The 7,476-nt window shown below is 37.7% G+C and overlaps 1 protein-coding gene and 1 long non-coding RNA gene across 7 annotated transcripts in view; one reads left to right on the top strand and one right to left on the bottom strand.

Annotated features, from left to right (window-relative positions):
- Nucleotides 1-7,476, bottom strand: part of LOC106878525 (GRAM domain-containing protein 4) — a 176,116-nt gene that overhangs the window by 105,964 nt on the left and 62,676 nt on the right. The gene's annotated exons all lie outside the window — the stretch shown is intronic.
- LOC106877906 (uncharacterized) overlaps nucleotides 1-7,476 on the top strand; it is a 158,894-nt gene that overhangs the window by 121,794 nt on the left and 29,624 nt on the right. The window contains exon 6 of one of the 2 annotated variants that reach the window (XR_008265245.1): nucleotides 5,705-6,424. The exons of the other annotated variant lie outside the window; for it this stretch is intronic. This is a non-coding gene — a long non-coding RNA (uncharacterized LOC106877906). Of the gene's footprint in view, nucleotides 1-5,704; nucleotides 6,425-7,476 lie in introns of those variants that run through there. 2 annotated transcript variants of the gene reach the window in all.

Raw genomic sequence — 7,476 nt, 5'->3', positions numbered from 1 at the left:
ACACTGTTTATTTTGATATGAGATCACCATGTCACACACATATGGTTGTGATGTATGTACCTGGGTGGTGATGGGTATATTGGGCTTTGTATAATACAAATATAATCCAGTGTCACTTTGATGGCATGCATTGCTCTGGCTCAATAATAATGATACACACACAGACACACACACTCACATGCATATATCTGTATATATAGATGTATGTATGTATGTCATTATTCAGTTTTATTTCAAGATTTTTTGCCCATAGAGAAAGAGCTGGTTTCTAACCCAGATACAAGACTCCTTCATTGGAATTTCAGCAACATCAACAGGATATTTTTGTACATACGTATGCATGCATGTATGTATGTATGTATGTATGTATATATATATATACGTGCAGATTTGTATATTTTATTCTATGTATGCCTTCTCATGCATATAGTTGCATATCTAGACATGCTCATTTATACTTAAATGATAAACTTCTGTAAAGTTTTACAGATCTTTACAGTTCCAGTGATGGCTTGGATCTGTAGTCTTTGAATCAGCTTTCTCCTTTCTGATTTTAAGAAGCCTAATTTCTCAAGATCGATATTCAGGCAGTGGGTTACCTGCCAAAAGTACAAATTATTGCAAGAACGAAGAATATTTTGCTCGGGCAGCAATTCAGGGGCAGCAATTATTAAAGTTATTATTAGCTTTGTCCTGTGAAGGACAAGATAGCTTCTTTAGTATGATGATTAAATGCATCTAGAACATTACATAAAGTGGTTGGTGTTAGGAAGAGCATCCAACCATAGAAACCAACCAAATAAAATTTTCTATTGGAATATGGTGCCCCCCCCCCCCAACCAATTTAGGGAGTCAGTAACTCTAATTAAAAACTGACTTGAACCAAAATGACTTGCTTGGCCCATACCATCATGGAAAGTGGCATGGACTGAGCAGGTGACAACGATGATGATGATGATGATCATCATCATCATCATTATTCCAAAATATTTTCAGTATGTTAATAATATCCCTATTCATATATTTAACTTCACAATAACTCCTACATGGAATATTAAACCTATTTGCTGCTTGCAATATTAATGTGAATTCTGGGGTTTTTTTTGCTTGTTTTTTGCTTGTTTTTACTATTAACTAATGCATAATTATATTTGTTGTGGATTCATTGTTAGCATTGCTGCTCTCTATTTAGGGCATTAGACTCTTTTCATCTCTCTTTTGCTCCCTCTCCTGTTATTTACTTCTCTCAAAGTCACTTTCTCTTTGCTTCTCTCTCACTCTTCCTCTCCCTCTTTTCTCTTGCAATTTGTTCCGTTCGCCCTCTCCTCACCCTTCCTCTGTCTTTCCCTCATTTCATCCCCACCCCACCACTGCTTCTGTCACCATGGCAACTAAATAGCAAGCCATTCATGACAGCAGTGACTATAAAAGTAATTTATTATTTATTATGTTGTAGTCAAAGCAATATGGAGGACGGAAGCTACAAGGTAAAGGTGGGCGGTCAAGGTAAGATGGTCAAGCAGATAACATACTGGACTACTTGTCCGTAGGTTACCAGTTCAATATCACTGCAAATGTTTCACTGTGTTTTGGGGCCAGAACACTTTATTCTCCATCAGTTTATACAGTTGTTGGCAAAACTCCATCCAGATCTTCTCTGTCTTTTGGGATCATCCAGGGTCGAGGATTTTTATCTGCTCCACAAACTCTCACAGACAGATGACAGTGATGTGGTCGATAGCAACATCAGTTAAGAGTTTGGTTCCTAACCATCTGGTTTCGGGTTCAGTCGGATCATGCAGCAGCTTGGGTGCACTAGTGTAGCTGGGAGGCAATAGAGGCAGTCCACCCTTGGCAGCACTTTTAAAGGGGTGCTACTTTTGGGTCTGCTGTAGGCAATATGTGGTTTTTTGTGGGGTCTGGGGTCAGCAAACAACAGAAGAGCACACACTCTAGCTATGCTAGTGCTTGGGTGACAAGTGTCTTCTAGATTAGCTTTGACTGACCAATGCCTTGTGAATGAAATTGGTAAAAGAGAAATGTATGTGTGTGCATGAGTTTGTGTAATGGTAATGATGATGATGATGATAATCGCATGTGTATGTATATGTATGTCTATGCAGCATATATATGTATGTATTAAAACAAGATGTGTTTCATTACAGTGTAGGAAATACATTATGAATATAATAATAGTAATAATAAAAATCCTTTCTACTATAGGCACAAAGCCTGAAATTTGAGGGGAGGGGGATAGTCATTACATTGATCCCCAGCATTTGACTGGTACTCATTTTATTGACCCCAAAAGGATGAAAGGCAAAGTAAATCCCAGCGGCATTTGAACCCAGAATGTAAAGATGGACAAAATGTTGTTAAGCATTTGGCCCGAGTGTGCTAACAAGTCTGCAAGTTTGCCACCTTAATAATAATAATAATAATAATAATAATAATAATAATGATGATGATGATGATGATAGTAATCCTTTTTGCTAAAGGCACAAGGCTTGAAGTTTTGGAGGAGAGGGACAAGTTGATTACATTGACCCCAGTGTTTCACTGGTATTTAACTTATCATCAACTCCAAAAAGATAAATGGCAAAGTCGACCTTGGCTGAATTTGAACTCAGAACATAAAGATGGATGAAATGCCCCCGAGCACTTTACCCAGCCCCCTAATGATTCTGCCAGCTTAGTGGCCTTAAATAGTGATGGCGATAATCATGTGGCAGAATCGTTAACATGTAGCACAAAGAGCTCAACAGCATTTTGTCAGTTTTTATTTGCTGAGATCAAATTTTCCAGTCTTTGTTTCAATATTTTCTCTGCAAATGATTCAGGACGACTTTCCGCTAATAGGGATGACCTCATTTCAAATATAAAACATCTAAACACATTTGATAATTGGAATGTGCAGATGTGCTTCATAGGGACACAGCATTGATTATAATCCATTGTGTGTGTATAAAAGACCAACCCCTACCAATGATCCACCTGACGCCAACATATATCATGAATGTTAAATGATGATGACATACATACATGTGTGTGTGTGTGTGTGTGTGTGTGTGTGTGTGTGTGTGTGTGTGTGTGTGTGTGTTTGTGTGTGTGTGTTTGTGTCTAAGTAAATATAATTTTGTAAATTGTTAAATGAACCTCAAAAAGACCAATTTTGTTTTTTTCCCCTGCATATTGATATATTAAGGTTCATCTACACCTGAGGGTAAAAGGGCTGATTGCTTATTAATAGATATGTCATTGATCTGTGTTGATTAATTAACTAGTTCTGTCTATCATGATTAATAGTAAATGTGACAATGCAAATTTATTGATGTGACACATGGCAGGGAATACAAAAGTTGTTAATTATGGATTTATATGTGTATGTGTGTGTATAAACTTCTATTTTTCCTATACATATAAATATACATACACACACACACACACATATATATATATATATATCTGTATGTATATATGAAGTTCCATCAGGCTAAATAATAATTAAGGAAGGTATCTAGAATATTTGTAAACGTTGCTAATAATATTACAGATTTAGGTCTGTTATGAACCTTAGTACTCATAAAGCTGGTTTCCATAACTTGGTTTCCATAATGTATAAGTGACCGAGATTACAACACTGACCCCCCCTGGATGGGATGCCAGTCCACTGCAGAGGTAGCTTCACAGCTATTGCTGTAACTCATTTACAGCCGTGTGGACTGGAGCAAAAAAGAATTGCAGGATGGATACTTCATGCTGAGCTGGTGACCAATGGCTAGACGAAAAAGAAGGCTGGATAATGATAATATCCATAGACTAAGTTGGTCATTCTTGGGAATCCAACTGGAAAGTCAAAAGTTGAATGCTTCAGACAAGATCCTTCAGAGGACGTGCTTAAGGATTCCATCCCCACAACCTTCGTAGGAAGAGGGGTTGGAGAAGATGGATATGATGAATGGATGGCTGGAGCAACATAAAACGAATCATTTTGCTCAGACACACAATGGACTGCTTGCTGCAGGAATTGAAACAATGCTCTTAAGTTCATGAGTACAACACCCAAACCACGTGGCCATGTGCCTTCACACATTCTACATAAAGGGTAAAAAATGTATTCCTTTTGTTTTATACAATATTTTGTGTTGAAAATGGTGGATAGGAAGAAAAGTCTTAGTAAGAGATTCTGAATTAATTTTCATTTAATTCTTATCAATCACCAAACAACTTGGTATTTGCTACTGGAGAAGCACTGACTAATCCCAAACAATAATTCCATATCAACTGTCAGATTAGGAGTCTTCAGGCTAGACAGGAAAAACAGCTAGCAGTTCTCTAATTTGTATTTTCATTTCTGGTTTGTCTTGGAGTGTAGAATATTAGACAAAAGTGAACAGATGACTGGACTGATGGAAGATTATTGGAGTTTTGCACTAACAGAAGTCATCAGCTGATGTACTATCACTCCTTTCTTGCTGCATCTGTTACTAAGGTAGAACATTCTCAAATAGCTCAGTCCATGTAGCTGTAAACAAGTACAACGTACTAAAAACAACTCACCATTGCAAGCATCAGCAATAATACCAATTAATGAGTGTTCTGTTAATTTGCCAAAATGAACAGAAGTCATTTCTTGTAGATTGGGTTCTGCCAAGCTGACTTGTTCTTGAGAGACTTTACAAACACAACCTTTCCCATGATGGCTTTGCAGCTCTACAGATTATAGAATAGTCAAGATAGTTGTTGTTATAGCTCCCAGATCATCCTTAATCAGACAGATCTGACCCAGAGACAATCAGTAGAGTGGTTAGATGTGATCCATAGAACTGTTGATTTCTCTCCATCTCTCTCTGCCCTTCTCTTTCTCATGATGTGTATGTCTGTCCTAGTTGTGACACCTGCTTCAGAAGTTTAGTTGTCCACTAACGTTTCATTCGATAACCCAGAAGTTGTATGAATGCAAACAAGAGCAACACTCTGCAGTGAAGTCTCAGAACAATTTAATGTCCAGGTGGGGGGGGGGTCATACAAGGATGCATCCTTACCCCTGTACTTTTCAATGTTAATCTAGGAGCTGTAACCGTTCTTTCTAGGAGACAGTTAATCAAAAAAGACAGAATTTGTATCACATAACTCTATGATGACAGCGTCTTTAACACTTGCTGCCAGAAAGTCACATCTGAAATCCTCTCAACCATGGAGAATGAGATTCAATATGCTGACGATTCACCTGTGCCATCTTATACCTCTGCCTCTTTTCAAAGCATGTCAAGTGCAATGAAGAGCTCCTATTCCCGGCTTGGTCTTAAAGTAAAATATCAAAAAACTTGGAACATATACGTGGGTACTTGGGTCTTATGTACTGTAAACCAAAGATTCTATGGCAAGCTGCCAGAATTATTAACTTAGATTTATGTCTCTTTGTTAAAGCTATTCTCTATTAATTACAGCAATGATGTTCTTAAATGAAAATTATAACTTTCATGCAACATAGTTTCTGTGTTGTTCTTTACAAATCTAAGGTTTCGTATTTATGAGAAACATGTGAAGGTGGTGAGGTGAAGAAGTTTGTTTCACAACCACCAAAGTGGATTTTTCTCCCATGGAAACCTCACAGAAGCCCATTGCATGCATGTACACACACGCATGCACATTATTGTTTGGGCTGAATGTGTTGATTTTTTTTATGTCTCCTTTTTTTCAGGAATGACTTGATGCATTGGTGAAAAGTGAACAGCATTGAAGAGCATTCAGATTAAAGTTGCAGTTGAGTTAAAGTGAGTTGACATGGAAGACTGGAAGCCATCTGGATATTGGGAAAGAGTCATCTGTATCCTGATGGTTCATGCCAAGTATCACAATACCTGTAAACACTGCAAAGGCTGTGAGATGTGAAGTGGACGGCTGTGATGAAGGCTTCCGTGGGGCCTGCAGGAAGGAATGCAGCAGGTGTTCTGACTCTGCCTACATGCTGACGTTCGCCCCCCACCCCCCACACTTCTTAGGCTCAATTCAGATGGCTATATGAGCTGTGGCAGACTGTGTTCAATCCATGGCTGGAGAGTGTTACTGTTCGAAGCTCCTTGCCAAACCTGCAGAAAGAGTCAGAAGTGGTTGTAGGAAAAATTCTACAACTTCACCAACCCCAATTTTTGGCCCCTTAATTGTAATCCCATGGATTACTTTGTGAAGGACATCCTTGAGAAAAGTACCAAAAGATTTGCCTGCAACACCAAAGCTGAGCTGGTGGCCAAAGTCGAGGAAGTGCACAAAGATCTTCACTGGGACCCAGTGATGATCACATGTGCCAGGCTCTTGAGCCATTTCGAGGCCAAGGGCTGAGGTGGTGGGGCTACTCTGAGTAAACTGTTATCTCCCAGCCAGAATTTAGCTGATATTTTTATATTTTTAAAATACTTTCGAAGGGATATTATGGTCTCTTTTCCATTTATACAAACTGTCAAATTTAGCCTGAACACATTGTGTGTGTGTGTGTGTGTGTGTGTGTGTGTGTGTGTGTGTGAGTGTGTGTGTGTGTGAATGTACACAAATGATAAAATCATCAAGAAAAATGAAAAACTGGTACCTTTTAAATAAGGTCCTTTACAATAATTGTTCTACATTGAGTTACATATACTCCCTTGTCCCTTTCCCTCCCCATCAAAAACACAATAACCCCTTGACTGGTGGTTTGAAACCTGTAACCATAGATACTATTATTTGCCCAATTGTAATAGCAATCAAATTAATTAATAAACAAATAATATAGATGCATTGATAACCTGTGAACTGGTAAGTTGATATTTGAATCAGTCATTGTTCGCACTTCATATGCAGCTGCAACATTGCAACAGTTTCTGCATCTTTACAATTGCAGTCCATTCAGTGAAGAGTTTGATTTTGCAAGAATCAATAATTTCGATTCCTATTTAAAAAGAGACATTCAGTCTTTATTTTTATCCCCTTTGCATTATTTTTAACATCTATTTCTGCACTTCATTCTGTTGTATAAGTTTGGATTAATTCTTTATAATCAACCATTTTAGTGACTAATTCTAGCAACTCTCTCTCTCTCTCTCCTTCTCTCTTTCTTTCATTTCAACCGTTCAACTATGAATTGAAAATCCGACTTTAGTTAGTCACAGATAATTGAGGCAAGTATATTGACAAGTTCTATTACACAAGAATTCACAGACATAATTATAGCACTGTTAAAATTCCTCAAACTCTTGTGTAGCATCAGTTTTGCATATTTACTTTCTCCCCACCACCACCACCACCACCACTACTGCCATCGTCATCACTGTTGTTGTTGTCATTGTTTAATGCCCACTTTTCCAAGCCGGCATGAGTCAGACATAATTCAATAATATAACATCAGTTGTCAGTCAAGAGAAAAGCACTTCAATATGAGAAGTCAAATGCTTATACTTATATATATATATATATATATATGTATATATATATATATATATA

This window comes from Octopus bimaculoides, chromosome 11 (genome assembly GCF_001194135.2).
Source record: "Octopus bimaculoides isolate UCB-OBI-ISO-001 chromosome 11, ASM119413v2, whole genome shotgun sequence".
In the NCBI taxonomy this organism is placed as follows: Eukaryota; Metazoa; Mollusca; class Cephalopoda; order Octopoda; family Octopodidae; genus Octopus; species Octopus bimaculoides.
This window is presented reverse-complemented; position numbering and strand designations above follow the sequence as displayed.